Below are 20,426 nucleotides of genomic sequence, written 5' to 3'. Positions count from 1 at the left end.
AGTTTTAGTTTGCGCTAGGTAAGTGACCTTGCTATTAAATTTGTATTTGCCCCACGTATGTGACATTGTCATTATGTTATTTTTTTTCTTAAATTCATTACCAATACCATTTTATTACTAATGACAAAGATGATTTGGACTTTTTTATTTGCTTCAGGTAAGTGACATTGTCGCTAAGTTGTTATTTGCTCCAGGTAAGTTACATTGTCATTAAAGTGGTGTTAAACTGAAAATCCAAAATGTATTCTATTGCAGCTTACCAATTCTTAGATGTGGTGGCTGCATTAGTTGTCTATTTAGGCTTTCTTTTTTTCTTTTCCCCTAGTGATCCTGCCAGTAAGTCTGTTGCTTTTCAAGCTGTCCTGTAGATGTAGCAGTTACAGGGATGAGACAAACCATTTAGCACTGACAGGTGTGCTTACAATGATAAGATGTTATTCATTTTATGCAAAACCATTATCCCGAAAGGAAAACAAAACTCTTTGCATAATTGCTTATAAAATATCAGGAATTTGACTTTGAATTTGTTAGTGTATGTAAATCTGTTAGTCTATCTTACACTCCCCCCAGACTGACAATGCTGCTGTCCAAAGGTGCCTCTGTGCTCCTTAAACCAGAGTGGGGGCACCCTAATACTGGAAGTGAGTTACTGGCCAGATCATCAGGTACAAACAGAAGGGAAAAAATGAAAAATGAAAACGAATGCAGCCACCACATCTAATGATTGGTAAGCTGCAATACATTACATTTTTGGTTTTAAAACCGCTTTAAGTTGTTTTTTTTGCATTTGTGCTGCCAATGATATTCTATTACTTTAGATTGTACGCTCCTTGAGGGTTAGGGACTGATGTGAATGTACAATATATATATGTAAAGCACTGTTTAAATTGATGGCACTATATAAGTACCTGGAATAAATAAATATTACTATTATGCTTCTTTGTATCAATAGAATACTGTTTACAAATACTTTTTAGATATTTGGCTATGATTGCAATTCAGACTTAAAAATGTAGAAATAAATACAATCCTTGCCATTTTTCATCTGTAAACCGCACATTCAGTACCGTTGCACAGCATCTCCCCATTTACAAGTAACTTTTCCTCTAAGTAAACTTTTTCTGTGTAAACTTGCTGCTCAGCACAGAGTTACAGTCAGCTTCCAGAATAAAGCCACAGCCAGACTCTGCCAGCTCTTTTGTACCACACTGATCTTTTATTTTTTTAATTTTTTTTAATATATATATATATTTGATGTGCCCAAAACCAGCTCAGGACCAGATAGCTGTAGTTCAAGAGCTGTGCCTTTAAAGGCTGTGTGTTTGTTTTGAACTGCCTCCTCCTCCCCTCTCTACTGTTGGACCGTGCAGTTAGTAAGCAGAAAAGGGATAAGGAGCTGACTACCAACTCTACTCTGCAAAAAAATAAAAAGACAACTTTTATACTATGCTTATTATGACCTCACTTGTGCGCTGAAGGCAATGCTGGCCAGCAAGTCCCTGGCACAATTGCACAGTTGCTGTGGCTACCCATCCCTATCCTGCACCCAGAGTATTTTTTTTTTTTGTTTAGTGGGAGGTGCGTTCTAACTCATTCTGGTCCCAAATTGTTTTGTGAAACAAGTGAAAGTTCGGGAGGATTGAGACAGACTTGTTTTTTTTTTCCAGGGAGAACTGCTGCAGATGCTGCTGTCTGTGCAACAGGTAGGATGGTGTAACGCCTAGCTCATCTCTTTGTTGTTGAACCCAAGTCCAAGGACAATGAGCTATGGGGAGGGGAGTGGACAGGACGGGACAGTGCAGAGGGACTGCATGCTTCACACCTAATATCTTCATCAGCATCAGGATCTGCTTCACTCTATACATTGCACTCTCTTCCAGCTTTTAAGACGTTAAAGGGAGACTGACTGATCAGGAGTCCAAACAAAGAGGGACATGTTTTGGACATTTGGGCTGCTTGTACCTCTGACTTGCTGCTCTAAGAGTTCTATCTACCAAGAGCCCAAAGGAAGTTTTTTTTTTTTTTCCTTTAGGTTTGCCTGGTTTGGGATGAAGCTGATGTGGGGCAAAAGTTTGCTGAGTCTTGTAAGAACATTGGGTGGATGTGGGCTCCTTGAGTAGACAAGGGAGGAGGGTGAGGGTGGGAGTGAGAAACCTGCTGCTGCAGAGCTCCAGTTCTTTGTTTGCTCGGGGAACTTGAACAAAAGAAAAAAACTCTCAAGAACTCTTTATCTGCATCCCTATCTGGCAAGCCAGTTCCTAACTTCCTTGCCTTGCAATGTGAAAGCTTCCCAGCTGCTGCGACTAGGAGCTCCTGGATACCTGCGAAGTCACAAAAGGATCCTTGGAAGTTTCTTTGTGGAGGTGAGTTTTCACTATGTAAGTGGGATGTGGGTGGGCAGGAATCAGGTGTAGTCTCTGCACATTGCAGCTCAATTTCTACCTCCTTTCAAAGCTAAACCTAAATAAAAGCACTGTTTTAGCTGGGCAGGAAGGAGTTAAACTTTTTTTTCAACTTTAAAGAACTTTCCAGCTTAGGTGGTAACTATTACAAGATAAGGATCACATAGCCTTTGTCCCTGATATATATTCTCTCTCTTTGTCTTGACACTAAATAGTATCCGGGGTAAAGAATATTTGCAAGCACTCATTATTTACTCAGAAATTCAGTTTAACGGTTATGGTGAATTAATTATGCATCTCATTATGCTAAATATGTTAACGTAGAAGCTTTCTGGAAAAGTTTCTGAACTGTATATTTTCATATCAATACTTTTAAAGCCAGCATATTAAAGCTGGTACCTAAGATTACATCGTGACAGAAAGTTGCCAAACTTTTAACAAAGTTTGCTTTTAGCAAAGTTGTGATATAAATGCACCTTGGAAAAGTAATTTTATGTTTGTTTTTTTTTTAAGCCATTATTTTTTTTATTGTACTATTAACACTAATTGTATACCTTCTATTTGTAATGAATGACAGCATTTGCACTTGCATGTGTTGCACATGGTTAAACATCTGAATAAATTGGATGGGCATGTAAGTTAAAGAACAGATCTACAGGTTTAAACTATGTAAATACCTCTTTTATCAGAAAAAAACATAATAACATGAACTGAACAAAATCTGCTGATATTATAAGATACGGTAGTGTTTTCCATTGTTCTGAGGGAGTGACGCAGATAGGTCACAAAGTTAGGGCAGTCCCCTTATGCGATTCCTATTCTATTGTTCAAAAACATAAGAAGGAAATAGTTAAATTCAGATTCTAGATTCAGTATTCTGTACTGTTTTCTATGACTGGATGTATTTGTGACCACATAAAAGGGATTCAACCAGATGTTAGAAAAAAGAATGTTATGTGTTCATCATCCCATATGTTGTGAAAAAAAGACACATTTTATAAAAAAAAAAATAAAAATATTAATACAGAAAAAACATAAATTTTGATTTTCAGGATTGGATTTATGACATCTAGATCTTTGATGTACATATATTGTACAAGTTGCATCAAATTTCTGTTTCTCTTTGTTCAAGGTGGCATCGACAACGAAGTAAAAAAAGGATCGCTGGTATGATTTTGTTTAGGGCGCTTTTAGACCACTGGAATTTTTTTATTGAGCTTGAAAGCTTTGTCAACTCCCTCTACTTTATTATTATTTATTTAACTCTAAATTTTGTGGTTGTCTGTGTGTATAATGATAACACTGGGACAAAAAGACCTTGCCACTTCTTTCATATCAATGAGCTATTGTTTCGTTACAACAGCGCTCTCTTGCTACAGTACCATGTCAAATAGTATTGGACCGCTTTACATCACTAAGTTACTATTTTTTATTTCATCAAGGTCCTCTTAAAATGGCAGAGGCACAACTCAAGTCCTATTTCTAAAAACATATGAAGAAGTTTGAAATAAAGAGAACATTATTATTGAAAGGATAATGTAACACTGTAATCAGTTTAATAGTAGTACAACATCAGCATTCCCAAAGTGTGGTATAAAATTGGATGTAGACACCAATAATTATGTCTGTGTATATCCTTGCATAAAGTAATATAAGAATAAAATACTCATTTATATCATTATTATAATGTTTCCAATGTTTTAAACAACATCATTTCACATTGCCTTTTTCCCTTAAATTAAATATAACTCACGTTAAAAAGGTTTTATCCATATTTTTTTTTATTTTAGCCCTACTTAATTAGGATATGTTGACATTCCAAGAAGCTTCGGTCAAATTTGGATTAAATACGTATTCTTCAAAAGGTCACTAATGGAGGTTGCGATGAGTTCTATGAGATTGTGCCATAGTGTCTACGAGATGAAAATGCAATGGGTTTTGGTTCATGTATTGTTTCCAACCACAAATGGATCAAACACTAGTTTTCCACAACATTGGATTACAAATCTTTTTTTCTCTTTGGGGATATACAGAAGAAGAGTAACTTAAGTTTGGATTACTATGAGCTTCCCCACTGGATATACAACATAAGCAAGGTATGGTTTTGATGTGTTTTCCTATTTATTAGTTATATTTGAGTAATTCCAGTTGGTTGTGGCTTGAATTGGCCCAGTAGTAGTGAGGTTGGGGAAAATGTTTATATCAATGTGGTATATTACCAAATAATACAAATAAAGTGTATATCTACGTTGTTACCCTTGAATAAGGTTGTTTTTTATTTGACTGAGAAAAAGTAGGAAACACGTGACATTGATCATGTTAGGCGGGAAATGATGAAAGCACAATCTCAATCAGCTTGCATGAAAATATTGTACATTTCCATGGAAATGATGGAAATGCACTTGTCAATGAACACTGCTTAGCAGACACATTAAACTGAAAGAAATTTTAGGGGAAATTTTGTCATTAGAGATAACGTCACATAGGATTAAAGTTATATGTGCTATGATAATTTCTGTCATCTTTTTGCTTTATGTAGGGGAAAAAAAGTCTTCTGGTGTAGCTTTAATTTGCATTCTCTGAAATGGTCGTACATTCTAAGATGGCTTCCTCTGGTGAAGGATGCTTGTGCTCCAAAGTGGGCTGTGCATTGTTTATTGGCTCTGTGCTCCACATTCTTAATGAATTCTAGATATGTGTATGGAAGATGTCCAAATGGCTCCTGGTAACAGACTGCATCCTTCATTGGCTACATATTCTATCCTAACAGCACATTCTTCCACCTAGATCTGGGTGGGCACTGCATACAATTCTGTGCTTCCTCGGGTGTGAACAAATTAGTGAACACCATTTATAACATTTTGCTTCTCACAATGGAACAAAATATCATATATACATGCATTATTAAAGAAACCATACACACATACATTTCCAGGAGTCATATTCAGTGGTGTGAATATTAAGTCTTTCTGTGTTATACATAATAATGACCACACCTTATTCCCATTCTAAATCACTGCTGGAAGAGGGTATGTGTGTTCACAGTCTATCCACGTACAAAAGCATTGTGTATAAAGCGATAATATAATGGTATTTGTTTCCCTACGCATCATAAATGTATGTACAAGCATACATTTATTTTGATGTTCTTTGAGGTTTAAATATAATCTAGCACAGTGATTTATACAAACATATCTTGAATATTCTACAATAAATGCTTATGAACCTGAAAAACCCTTGTGATACCTAAAACACCCGGCGTCCACTGCATTGTACCACCAACCATGATACAGACTACACAACAACATTATTAATACTAAAATAACTGAATTTGTATAGTTTTATTGGAGATACATTCTGTGGAACTGTCCTGATAACCTTTGAGCAGGGAAAGCAAGTGCAGTAAAAGGATCCTTCGAAAGATCAGGTCTGGTGTAGCTGTAAATGGAAAGCCACAACTTTGTAGTGATAACAGAAAAAAAGGATAGCTCCATATACCAAACTTAAGCATTATACCTTGTGGATTTTCTTTTTAATGGTCAGTAAGAAGGAATTTGGACCGTCAAACTGGTCTTCTCCCTTGCCTGTTCAGCAGCAGCCATCTTAGATGCTCAGAAAATGACTCAGCTAAGCCTAATATAGCTGAGTAGGTGATAAACCGTATGACTGCATAATAGCTGGCATGCCTGCTGAAGATTATGTAAAGTTGGGTAATTGCTTGTATGTTGGTGCTAGAAAAAACAAAACAAATGTGCATGTGTTTGCTCTTTGCTGATGATCTTAGTAATAAATGTTAATGGTGAGAATGACTTTTATTCATGTCTCCAACGATGGTAAAGAATGGTAACCTTCATTGGTAGGTTTTCCACAGTGGTAAAGTAGTACGTACGTCTTAATTTATCCCGTTATCTCAGGTAGCAAATTATTTTAATAAAAGAAATAAAGAGTTATGAATAAGAAGTAAATACGTTTTTGGATGGTTTGGTTTTAAAATAAGCACTTGCCGTGAAAGTACTTGCTTCATATTGGGTTTGTTGATAAACACGCCCAGTCTATTTTCGTATAACCGCATTTTTATATAGTCCATGCATTATGTTCATTATTTGGAGCGTGATATATTCAACACCTTCTGCCTAAATTCCTTTCAGGAATGCTTTTTGGCTACATTTGAAATAAATGTCACTCAGAGTGATCTGCTCCTTGTGCTAGAATGCAGCATGCAAGTTGGAAAGCAGTTTCCAAAGTCTGAATGCCTCATAGCTTTTGTGTTTCTCCCGTTATGTAAAATGCAATCCGCTTTTGTACTGTATCTGAATAGCTGGCACAGTATTTGTCATTCAGCCTCCCTGCTTCCAACTCACTCAAAGTAATGAAAGAAATGCCCTAGAATTCTATCCGAGTTCTTAAGAAAAGAGTTGAAGTGATAAGAAAATAGGGTTTTTTTAGTCTGCTTGGTTAAAGTTTTCCATTTATATTGTAGGATCTCACAAGAAACAACCATAACTTCTTTCTGGCCCTGTGTATATATTTATGCTGTGTCACGTCTCTTGGGTTCTTTGTTACCCCCTGTACAGTGCTACAGAACATATTGGAGCTTTAGAAACCCATTGGCTTCTTTTATCCCTGTGTTTCTTAGTACAACAGGCATATAGACCCAGGGATCAAAATCCCAGTTCTATGTTATGTTTAATATTGCTAGGATTCAGTTGGAATGGGCTTAGTTGAGCTTTCTTAAGTTCTTTCTAGGAACAAACCAAGATAAATCAAGATGTGTTGGTGATAGGCCTTCGACTGTGTGATTCCTTGGCTGCAGTAAAACACTATAAAACCACACCGTATTTTAACAGCCACATAAAACAATACTGTACACTTTGCTAATTAGTGCTAATATTAGTGATGTGTTTTATGACAGCCTTGTAATAATTACAACGTTCACACATAAACTGTAGTTAAGGACATGTGGCCAGCTGTAAGCTCAGTGGGGCAGTAGATTTACTGAGCATAATAATATTGCATATCTACACATTACAAACATGTACACTGTAATCAAGACTGGCCTACTTTGGTGCTTTTGCCAGACTGGGCTTTTTTCTTCTCATTTCACAGAGAAATGTTTCTAAATGGCAAATATAATTTAAATTTCTTATTGTCACTGGGATTTTGAACAGAAATGTTTGTGTTGTATGATGCTTATATGTATAAAGACAACTATTGTCACACTATGAATCTGGTTATCATCAGTGGGTCATACCTTATGAGGTGCAAAACTGCAGTTATATATATATCATATATAAGATTTGGCTGCTCTTTAATTTGATTTCTTACATGATGCATTCAGAACAGAAGTCTTAAAAACAGTCCATTTAAAGAAGGGGATTTTGTAAAAAGAACTAGTTTGTCGACCTGAAATATATATATATATATATATATATATATATATAATGTAAAAAATACATAAAATAATAAATATACACACACACACATATATATATATATATATATGTGTGTGTATACATATATATATATATATATATATGTATATATATGTATATGAATATAAAATAAAAAATACATAGAAATAATATATATATATATATATATATATATATATATATCTCTAAATACACCCGCACACATCTACAGTTTATATGTGTGTCTGTGTATATGTATGTGTGTATATGTGTGTGGCTGAAATGTTTAAAAGAGGAAACAGTCTAACAGTAGAATGTCTGAGCATGGTGTAAAATTGGTAGAAGAAACTTCGAAATTTATGGCCAAGGCAAAAAGGTGCCCAGCTCTGTATATTACATAACAAAAGTATTGTGTCCACCAAATGCCTCTTGTTTACTACTGTAACAGTACACAATACATTTTTGGTTGATACTTGGAGATGCAAGACATCTACAAATGATGAGTACATTTAGATTCATGGTCCTCTTAAATGCATTACCAAATATAGGAAATAGAATAAATAAGTAGAATAAATGTTGTTTGCTTGAATACTGAAACATTGTCCCATATAAGAAAAAACCCCATAAAAGTATAAATGAACCAGGTTGAGTAACCCCAACTATCCTTACAGGTATAAAAATCATATATTTGACCTCTGGAGGGGTAACGGTTGGGTGTGCGTAAACATATATGATGACAGTTATATATCTATGACTATTGTTGTGTGTATTGACAGATATCCAAATACGTCAGCTCTTATAGTAATCAATACCCAATATTTTATGATAGTTTATGTAAAAAAGTGCTCATAGTATACTTAATTTTTTTATCCACAAATCCACTGAGGCACACTTATAGGCATACATGGTAAAAAGATTTTTTTTTTATAAAAAGTAATAAATCTGCTAAAAAAGTTGACAGTATCTTATTACTGAAGATATATATTAAAATAAGTCAAACCATATCTGATACACCTGTCTTCAGTGATATGCTTTTGGGGAAATTTTTGGAAAACGTCCATATTGCTGTGTTCAGCCATGGGACAAGTTACAACTGACAGCAGTCTAAAAACATATTCAGATTTTTGCAGGTAACTTGGTTAAGATGAGTATGTAATGCTTACAGGACCATGGGGTGCTTGATGTATTAAAATATTCAATGATATTGTTTCTACTTAAATGCTGTACATCAAATTAACAGAGCGAAACTTAAACAAACAATACATAAGAACCGTTTCTAATGCGAAGCAAACAAAAATAAAAATAAATATATATATACATTTATAATCTATACATATAAATACATATAAATAATGTTTTATATATATATATATATATATATATATATATATATATATATATATATATATATATATATAATACTGTTAATGGTGACAATGGTGACATTTTCAGATTTTTTTTACGGTAGAATATATAGCATTGGAAAAGTCTCATTAAATTGGGGATATTTGGATATATATGTGGATATTTATACTATATGCAATAGATATTAACTAAATGTTTGCCCTGGCCTACATACTTGTGTTTACTACATAAAACCATTTGGGTTACATAATGTTAAATAGGAATAGAATAAGAATCAAAATTGACTGTCTAATTGGCAGCAGACATAAGCACAGGTTTGTTGGTCCAGCAACTTGTATTGAGTCACTATTGTATTACAATCTATGAATAGACATATATAAAGAGAGAAACTTACAAGAAAACTATTATGTGGATATCTATAGAAGGGGCAGGATAACCTTTCCTGTAGCAGAGTTTAGTAAATGAGAGCAGTCTAATTAGTTGTTATAAATACTAACGTCTAGAGAGACCCTCAGCTTGACTGGAAGACAATTGAGTGATAATGGACTTTTTATAGCAGTTAAAATGACCACCCACATTACAATCTGGTTGTGCAATGTGCTAATTTTAGCTTGGATAGTACAAAAGGAAATATCTTACAGCCAAAAAAGCGAGACAATGAGAAGGAAATATTGTAAGGTGTGTGTGGCTAGCTTCACAATTGGATGAGATCTAATGTGTGTAGCTATCTTCACAGTTGGCTGAGATCTAATGTGTTTGGATATCTTCACAATTTGCTTAAATCTAATGTGTGTGGCTATTTCCATAATTTGCTTAGTTCTAATGTGTTTGGCTATCTCTATAATTTGCTTAGATCTAATGTGTTTGGCTATCTCAATAATTTGCTTAGATCTAATGTGTGTGGTTATCTTCACAATTGGCTGAGATCGAATGTGTGGATATCTTCCCAATTTGCTTAGATCTAATGTGTTTGGCTATCTCCATAATTTGCTTAGATTGAATGAGTGTGGCTATCACCATTCATCTTAGATCATCATTTTCTTAGATCTAATGTGTTTGGCTATCTTCACAATTTGCTTAAATCTAATGTTTTTGGCTATCTCTGTAATTTGCTTAGATCTAATGTGTGTGGCTATCTTCACAATTGGCTGAGATCTAATGTGTGTGGCTATCTTCGTAATTTGCTTAGATCGAATTAGTGTGGCTATCACTGTCATTTTCTTAGATATAATTTGCTTAGATCTAATGTGTTTGACTGTCTTCACAATTTGCTTAAATCTAATGTGTGTGGCTATCTTTGTAATTTGCTTAGATCTAATGTGTTTGGCTATCTCCATAAGTTACTTAGATCTATTGTGTGTGTATATCTCCATAATTTGCTTAGATCTAATGTGTGTGCATATCTCTGTAATTTGCTTAGATCTAATGTGTTTGACTATCTCCATAATTTGCTCAGATCTCATGTGTGTGGCTATCTTCACAATTTGCTTAAATCTAATGTGTTTGGCTATCTTTGTAATTTGCTTAGATCTAATGTGTTTGGCTATCTTCGTAATTTGCTTAGATCCAATGTATGTGGCTATCTTTGTAATTTGCTTAGATCTAATGTGTGTGGTTATCTCCGTAATTTGCTTAGATCCAATGTATGTGGCTATCTTTGTAATTTGCTTAGATCTAATGTGTGTGGCTATCTTTGTAATTTGCTTAGATCTAATGTGTTTGGCTATCTCCGTAATTTGCTTAGATCTAATGTGTTTGGCTATCTCCGTAATCTGCTTAGATCTAATGTGTTTGACTATCTCCATAATTTGCTCAGATCTCATGTGTGTGGCTATCTTCACAATTTGCTTAAATCTAATGTGTTTGGCTATCTTTGTAATTTGCTTAGATCTAATGTGTTTGGCTATCTTCGTAATTTGCTTAGATCCAATGTATGTGGCTATCTTTGTAATTTGCTTAGATCTAATGTGTTTGGCTATCTCCGTAATTTGCTTAGATCCAATGTATGTGGCTATCTTTGTAATTTGCTTAGATCTAATGTGTGTGGCTATCTCCGTAATTTGCTTAGATCTAATGTGTTTGGCTATTTTTGTAATTTGCTTAGATCGAATGTGTGTGGCTATCTTCACAATTGGCTGAGATTGAATGTGTGTGGCTATCTTCACAATTGGCTGAGATCGAGTGTTTTTGGCTATCTTCACAATTGGCTGAGATTGAATGTGTGTGGCTATCTTCACAATTGGCTGAGATCGAACGTGTGTGGCTATCTTCACAATTGACTGAGATTGAATGTGTGTGGCTATCTTCACAATTTGCTTAGATCTAATGACGCATTAGGTCCACCTGATTTTATGTATAATTATATCTAGACCTCATAGATTGTACCTACAGATTGTAATATGTATGGTCAGCTTTACATATTCATTGTATCATTTAATTGTTCTAGGATGGATTTATCCGACCTGTTCTTTTATCTCGTTAGCGTCTCCTTTCTTCCTAATATTAATAGAGTATGTTTATTGTTTTATTATCTTGTTTGTATGATCTAACACTAACAGTGAGATGTTTCATCTACTAGCACCTGGTAGTAAATCAGACACAAATGATTTACGAGTATGAGCCATGATATTTTTATAAGAGTTGAGAAGTAGATATGGGCGTGCCATCAGTCCTTACATATAAGCAACTTCATCATACTGCCCACATTTGAATGCATTGTATATGTGTGTGGGCATATATGTGTTGTCCCATATGTATATGAACACATACTGTATGTTTGCCTTTGTATATATGTATTATTCTTTATATTTTTGCCCCTGTATGTACATGGCTAAGCCCCTTCTCCAGAATTTCTTTCTTTGGTTGCAGCACCGTTCAGCCATATTGGAAACATTTTGAAATGCCTCTCACGTATTCCCCTTGACAGGGTTGAGAAATGACCAGCACATCTCAAGAGCCTGAGATCTCAGCCCACACCCCAGTTTTTGTCTTTTTTTAAGCACAAACAGATACCTGAGAAACACTTCAATGTACAAAACCACACCATGCAATTGTAACTTTGATTAACAACTACTAGCCTTAATCCAAAAATATGGGCTTCATCGTTATTCTTTTGTGTACTAAAATGTCCGTTATCCCTTTCTGGAAGTTGCTGTCTTTTGTTGTCTTTCTGACACTCTTTTGAGTCTTGGTGCATTAATATGAGTAGGAGAGATGTCAATGGACTTCTTGGCAATAGCGAGGGATTTCAGGGGTATTGTGTAAGATACAAGGCCTGAATCACTATGTGGCACATCTGTATGCAACACCAGACACATTTTTCTAATGTATTCTGGTGGTGCATTTTCCATACTCTAAGAGTATTCATTAGCCAGAGCACCCAGGAACGTACAATAGAAGTGACATTAAATGGAACTGTTTATCTGGGGAGCAAAAGAAACATAATCAAGGACATCTCATACATCTTCCAACATTTTTATAATGCTACCGATCCATAAATGTTGTAGATCTCCATGTCCTTCATCGGCTGTGTCATATTTCTTTCTTTTGAACTTTTTACAGTAAGCTATTGTCTAGTTCTACACCTCGTGCTATTATCTGTTGGTAGAAGAACCAGAAAAGGTCCCACTGCCCGTATTTGTAGAGTTCAGGTTATTAGTGTAAAAGCTTTTAACAAATAATGTAAAACAGGCTGAGGCTTCAGTGCTACACTTACAAGGCCTCAGGCCAGAAGACTGTGATACATTAAATTGAGAGACTGAGATACATAAAGGGAGTGCTTGTAATTCTGCCCTTCCACCGCTAAGCTTTCATTTACAGGGCTCTGCACACTTGTCTTTTACATCTTATCATCATTTACATAATAACTGTCTCCAAAATAATGCTTTAATTTATTCCTAGTGAAAAAGAAAGAGTTACAGAGATTTTATTTGGCATTTTGATATATAGGCTTGTGCATATGTCCTACAGGGGGAAGAATGTAAGTGGAATATATACAGTACCCACTTCAATATCGGGCACTTATACCCCTTTCCTGCCCAGGCCAATTTTCAGCTTTCAGTGCTGTCGCAATTTGAATGACAATTACTCGGTCATCCAACACTGTACCCATATGAAATTTTTATCATTTTTTTCACACAAATAGAGCTTTTTTTTGGTGGTATTTAATCACCACTGAGTTTTTTATTTTTTGCTAAATAAAACAAAAAACACCTGAAACTTTTGAAAAAAAAAACACACTTTTCTTCGTTTCTGTTATAAAATTTTGCAAATAAATAACATTTCTTCATAAATTTAGGTCAAAATGTTTTCTGCTACATTTCTTTGGTGAAAATAATTATAATATTTGAATTTATATTTTTTTTCAAATGTTTCTATTATTTTTTTCTTTTTTATTAATTTTTTTCTTTTTTTTACTGTTTTATTTTTCAGCACACTGTGACCAAAGCAATACAATGTTACCATAGTATCATTGAACTACTCTGGGCAAGTGATCAGGATTTTTTTTTTTAACACATTGATTGCTGATACCAATGTATTTCATTGATATTTGCAATCATTGTTACTGAATGATACTGATTCATTCAGTCTTTTTGTTGTGATTAGCTGTGATTGGACAAAGCTGATCACATAATACAGATAGGCTGTGATTGGCCCTGTCTGTATCATGTGACTGTCTTGACCAGTCACAGCTAACAACATAATTGTATACAATGGATGGCATGAATAGAAATCATCCATTGTATACAATTGACATGTGATCTGCTGTGTTTGGTGACAGCGGTCACATGACACTGGCAATGGGCCGATGTAGTGATATGTCATCGGCTGTGTCCCGTGGACACAGCCGGTCATAGATCACACCACTGAGCAGCCCTGCGGCCGCGTGGGTGGCTCGTTTTGACAGGACGTCATATGACGCCAAGTCACAACGGAGAGTGTCTCGCCCGGCCATCAATCTGCTATAGGCCGGGCAGGAACGTGATATTATTATTGTTATACAGGATTTATATAGCGCCAACAGTTTGTGCAGCGCTTTACAATATAAACGGAGACAGTATAATTACAATACATTTCAGTACAGAAGGAATGTGAGGGCCTGCTCGTGGAGCTTACAATCTAAAGGAAGGGGGAGGTGGTACAAAAGGTGATAGCTGCGAGAGATGATCTGATGGAGGTGGCTCAAGTACAGTTCTTAGGTGAAGGTGGGGTAAGCTTCCCTGAATAAGTGAGTTTTCAAAGATCGCCTAAAGGCAGACAGGGTAGGGGGCTGACCCGACATACTGGAGTAAGGAGTTCCAGAGGAAGGGAGAGGCTCTGAAGGAGTCCTGGAGGCGAGCGTGGGAGGAGGTGATGAGGGAGCTAGAGAGCAAGATGTCTTGGGAGGAGCAGAGTGGGTGATTTGGATCTGCGGATGAAGTTGATGATGTAGCTAGGGGCAGTGTTGTGGATGGCTTTGTAAGCTGTGGTTAGTATTTTGAATTTTATACGTTGGGTTAGTGGACGCCAGGGAAGGAATTGGCAGAGAGGGGCAGCAGTTGCTGATCGGTTGGTAAGGCGTATGAGTCTAGCAGCATTCATAATAGACTAAAGGAAGGATAACTTGAGTAACGGTAGACCAGTGAGGAGGGAGTTGCAGTAATCAAGGCGGGATATAACCAAGGCATGGATAAGTTGTTTTGTGGTGTCATTGGTCACAAAGGGGAGGATTTTGGAATTGTTGCAGAGGTTGAGGTGGCAGGATTTAGCCAGTGATTGGATGTGGGGCCCGAAGGAGAGGTCCGAGTCTAGGATTTCGCCTAGCACCCTGGCATGAGAGGAAAGACCAATGGTTGTTCTGTTGATCTTAATGGTAAAGTTGTGAGTGGGGGATCGGGGGGGGGGGAGAAATATTCCAAACTCGGTTTTGAAAAGATTGAGTTTAAGGGAGTGGTGTGACATCCATACTTTGCATAATTTACATTTGCTCAAAGTGGTTGTAAGCCCTTACATATACCCAGTGAAGCGACTGGTCTCAGGTTATACACAGAGATAAAACAAATCCTCCTACATAGGTTGTACCTGTCAACAGCTAGCTGTGCCTTACATCCATTCAAAGTGCAGAATTGACATGGGATCTCTCAGCTCTGAAAAGCAGGGGGTTGAGAGCTGAACTTACATCAGTGAGGAGAGCTCTGAGAGCTGATTGGAGGGAAGGGACACACCCGCCTTCATACAGCACACAGTAACAGAGCTGAGGTTGTCAGTCACAGGCTGTGTCCTGCCCTGTCACCATTTTTCCCTTGGTTTAAGAAAAACTCATCCAAAATGATGTATGCTGTCAGCAGAGGAATGGAGCAGCAGATAGAAATGACACTTAGTGCTGAGACAAATATACACTATAGAAGGATATGCTTTGTTCATATTTAATGTCAGAGGTTTACAATCACTTTAAAGTGCTTGTAAAGGTAGAAGTTTTTTTTACCTTAATGCATTATTTGCATTAAGGTGAAAAACCTGCAGCCCCCCTCCAAATACTTACCTGAGCTTAATCTTGATCCAGCATTGTGCATGTCTGCGGCAGCTCGTCTCCCCTCTCCCCGCTCTCACGGGCTTGGCTGAGAGCAGGAGAAACCATTGGCTCCTGCTGCTTTCAGTCAAAACCTGTGAGCAGAGAGTAGGAGGTGGGGCTGAGCTGGGCTGTGTGTATGAATAGATGAACCAGCCAGACTCGGGATCAAGTGCCCCCATAGGAAGCATCATCAGTCACTGCTCTTCACTCTTCTCCTCCAGCACTTGCTGGAGCACTGGGCTGGGGAAGGGGCAAGCTCAGCTGGCTCCAGCTCTTAGCTACACGCTGAGAGGCAGGGCCAGCTGTCAATCAGGCCGCCAGGTAAATCCCGACAATATTGTTGGAATCCTTCCACAGCCTGGAGCAGCTTTGCTCCGTCATCTATTAGTGGGATATAGCCTGCTATAAACTGATTCTGGGTCACAAGAAAACAAAAGTAAGTGCCCCACAAGAGAAGTATGGTCAAAAAGGCTGTGGCCATACTTCTCTTTTAAAGCACTCGGGGATAAGCAAATATTTTCTAAATACAAGCGGCATGTGTTATCTTGAATCTTGGTGTTATTTGTGTATTTCTTCCAGATCTGTGCAGTAATTCAGTATGAAATATTGCCTCTGTGCAGGAACTTCCTGTAACAAAAACTAGTTACTGCTGCTGTCCCTCCTTGTGCAGGGTGATTGGTCTTATCTCTGCCCTCTCCTGTAGTAGGTAGACCTGCTGGGCCCATCCCATAGCTCTGCTCTCTGGTCAGGCTGTTTAGAGAGCAATGATGTCACTGCTACTTTTACAAGGTAAAACAAAGTGCACCAAAGTGCTGGCATGCTGATCTTGTGACTGCTGTGATTGGCTGTCACAGTGGTAACATGATCGAAAGCTCCCAATCGCAAGTACCTAATTACTATGCTGGCAGCAAGGTCTAAGCCAGGGCGGACTGACCATTTGGAAACTTGGGCATTGCCCGAGGTCAGTAGGGGGCCCCATGAGATGCCCCTGGTACCTTTTTCATAGGCTTTTTTGAGTTTGGGCAAGGACACAGGGGCCCCATGATCCCCTATTGCCCGGTGGCCCCATGAGTTGTCAGTCCGCCCCTGCTCTCAGCACAATAAAATGTTTACATACAAATATACATCCCCTTGGCGTTAAAGGCCACATGTATGCATGCGAGAAGTGGTTAAGGAATATATATATACTGTATATGTGTGTGTGTGTATATATATATATATATGAACATTTTTTGCACTTAGAGTTCAACTTTATTACATTTGGTAGCAATTTACTAGTCCATTTCAAGTAGTATTCCCAGTAGGGTTGAGCAGACAGAGGAGCAGAGACTGTTCACTTTGGAAAGAGATTGTCCACTGAGCTTACTATTTATTATTTATTTCAGATATTTATATAGTGCCATCAATTTACGCAGCACTTTACATATATATTGCACATTCACATCAGTCCCTAACCCTCAAGGGGTGTACAATCTAAGGTCCCTAACTCACATTCATACATACACCGGTCAATTTAGATAGGATGCAATTAATCTACCAGCATGTCTTTGAAGGGTGGGAGGAAACCCACACAGGCATAGGGAGGACATGCAAACTCCAGGCAGTTGGTGCCGTGGCTGGGATTCGAACCAACGGTCCTAGTACTGCCAGGTGGAAGTGCTAACCATTTAGCCACTGTGCTGCCCAGACTAAAGAAGGTAAGCCTGCCTTTACCTAAAGCTGAACTCCAGCTTTCCCCTCAGGCTTACACAGTTGTACCGGCTCCTCTCCTGTACTGAAATTGCTTACTCTGATTTCACTGCACACTGTGAGATTCTCAAAATGTGCATTAGAAGCTGTGCCAAATTGTACCATATCTTATTTTCCTGCCTGCAGGACATCCAGCATCATCTAACCCTTTCCTCCCAAGCTTTACTGTCTCTTTTGAGCCCATTTCATTCATATAATTACAGTTTTTTTTAATCATGCAAGCTCAGCATCACATGTGGGAGTTACTTAGGGTAGTCTATGCAATCTGTCTAGAAACACCTACTCCTCCAGACTGACAACCATTCATTAAGGCATTTTAGTTTTGCATAACTCCTACCAAGAGCCAGCTTGTATCAGAACTGAGGGCTATTGAAGGGAATATTGATTCAAAGTTCCATGATGCTTTCATGAAGCTATGTACAGCACTCTGCTGGCTCCTCCCACCAGCCGTGCTCTGCCCACATTGCATAGAGAAGTAGTGATGACATCACTGGGTTTAAAAAAGGTATGTATTGCTTGCAGTAGACCGCCAAGTCAAAAAAGAAAAAACTTGGTGGTCTCCTGCAGGCAATGGTGCATGTCTAGTGGATGGATAACTTGTGGTTTTGGTTAATTTCTAGGCTTAATAGCTACTCTTCTAAACAGTTACTAATGAGTGGACAAGGCACGTGTGGCTGAATAGTGATAGGTGAAACCCACCACCCCTGTCTAGTACCATCTGGAGAGAATTTTCACTTGCATCTGTCACAGACATGATAGCATGATTTTATATTATATCTGCCACACCCATTAAAGATACCTCACCTGAGGAATATTTACCCCCCCCCTTCATATTAATGAATGCTTCTACACAAGAGTCCAATCTTTAAAAATCTCCACTGGCGATAGAGTGATTCATCAAAAGCTTGGATCCTGAAGAAGCAATTACAGTGAAACGCGTTGATCCTATACGCTCATTATGTATTTTTGCAATATTGTTGTTAACCATATGCTGATGTGACACCTATAGACTGTTTGGTTTTAACTGTGAGGTTTTCTTCACTTTTAATTGATGAACTAATAAGACTGTGTACATTTTAGTACTCTGTACTCTATTTAAATATTCTTTTTTCCCTTTGCTTAGGTACATACAAAATCCCATCTCACTGGAGAGAGGACACGACCACCCTGTTATCAGGATGTGACTGTCCACTCCGGTTTTGTTGTACATTTAAAAAACTTCTACCTTTAGAACCACTTTAAACTTAAAGTGTTACTAAGCCCAAAACAGTAAAATCAGTCTGTATATGCAGTAAAGCATGCTTGTTATACTCATTGTGGAACCTAAGGGGTTAATCCTCTGCATTGTGTAAAAAGGATGTTTGATCCTGTCTTCTCTGATTCTTCCCTTTCTTCCACAGTCCCCAATCTGTCTGCTGATAGAGCAGAGCCTTGGGGGCAAGCTGCACATGCGAAGTTGTGTATTGGAAGAGAGTATTTTTGTCTTGGGAGAGCGATCAGCACAGGGTCAATCAGCACTGTCCAGACAGAGGTCAGGGGTTCTGCAGTTTATTTGGACAATTAAAGGAGAATTAAAACTCCTCCTACAAGCTTTAACCAGTGCTCTGCTGGACACTGATAGATGACCACTCTAACTGCTGATGAGAAAAGGTATTTAGCAGTTTGTATTTACTAAGATAATTGCATTTCCATGTTGTGTGTACTGTGGGAGACCAGATATAGTGAATGCAGGGTCCTGGGTTTAGTAACACATTGATTTTTTTTTGTTAAGAGATAGAGCTCCGCAGTGCTGCAAGTGAGTAAAGCAGGTTTGTTGTGTTGTAGGAGTTCTTTCTAAAGAAGAAGAAAAAAAAAACAATACAACCCATTGGGAGCTGCTCTCCATTAAAAAGTATTTTTGTTATCTTACATAGAGAACCAAGGACTTCAGTGTCTCAAAGATGAGCTGGTGACTTAAAAAGATTTTCTGCATAGTTTTGGTAGCATTGCTGATGGATATTGTAAAAAAAATCTAGTATTTTGCTAAAAGTGTCTGTTAAATTTGTATTTCTGGAGTCCTCTTTTCACTCACCCTTTCCTTATTGTCCTGTCATTGTAAGGATTATGTGGTCACTCTTTCAGGTGGGGCAGTTGGTTGGAGTTTATAGCAGACGAGTAAGTGACAACTAGCCAAGCAAACAGTATTCAAGAGGTCAGATAATTGTTTTGGTGCATTTTTTTTATCATGTAGCTTTGGGGATCTATCAGAACACAAATATAGAGAGATTATACAGTAAAGGGTAAAAGTAAATAAACCGTGTAAGATATCCTTCAGATGTCCCTTATTTATTCCATATGTCATACTTATTTTCAGTCTAAGTGGTGTCGTTTTTATACTAGAGGTCTTTTAAGGGAACAGAAAACAGACGTCTTAATCTGAGATTGTTACTGGTGTGTAAACTCAAAACATAATGATCACAAGTGAACAAATCTCTGCTTTATACTCAGATGTTTTATGTTATATCTGGATAGGACAAATGCAGACACAAGGTGAAAGGATGTTCCTGAACTCTTCTGCCTTGCAAATCTCTACTCCAGTACTTGTCCTGCCTTCTTTTTCTGAAAATCTCAACTTTTTTAATAGATTATAGTTTAAGAAATACATAAAAGTCACAAAAAACCTAGTACAGTAAACTGAAATGTGATTAGCGACTGCAATGTATCTTTATTAGGCTGACCATAAATGGGACAATAGTTTCCCCAATACGATGCTAATCGGTTAGTTTTTGTCTGCAGAAAGAATCACAAGTTGCTGATAAACTGGCAGATGTTGGCCAGAAATTACTGGACAGATGTTATTGACAGGGATAATAGCAGAATGTGTGCGGGGAAGGAGGTGGCACTGGAGTCTCTGTGACATCTGTGCAGAATCATCTACATGACCAAACAAATTTTTAAATGATGAAGGAT

At 37.4% G+C, this 20,426-nt stretch overlaps 1 long non-coding RNA gene across 3 annotated transcripts in view; it reads left to right on the top strand.

Moving 5' to 3' along the window:
• The first annotated feature begins 1,397 nt into the window (after positions 1-1,397).
• LOC149458393 (uncharacterized) overlaps positions 1,398-20,426 on the top strand; it is a 401,858-nt gene continuing 382,829 nt past the window's right edge. For 2 of the 3 annotated variants that reach the window (XR_016313453.1, XR_016313454.1), the window contains exons 1-2: positions 1,398-2,363; positions 4,193-4,498. This is a non-coding gene — a long non-coding RNA (uncharacterized LOC149458393). The remainder of the gene's footprint in view (positions 2,364-4,192; positions 4,499-20,426) is intronic. The other variant, XR_016313457.1, reaches the window with a different exon arrangement.

The sequence above is a fragment of the Staurois parvus genome, unplaced genomic scaffold, assembly GCF_062004578.1.
Source record: "Staurois parvus isolate SC_StPar_1 unplaced genomic scaffold, SC_StPar_1.0 ptg000287l, whole genome shotgun sequence".
Classification (NCBI taxonomy): domain Eukaryota; kingdom Metazoa; phylum Chordata; class Amphibia; order Anura; family Ranidae; genus Staurois; species Staurois parvus.
This window is presented reverse-complemented; position numbering and strand designations above follow the sequence as displayed.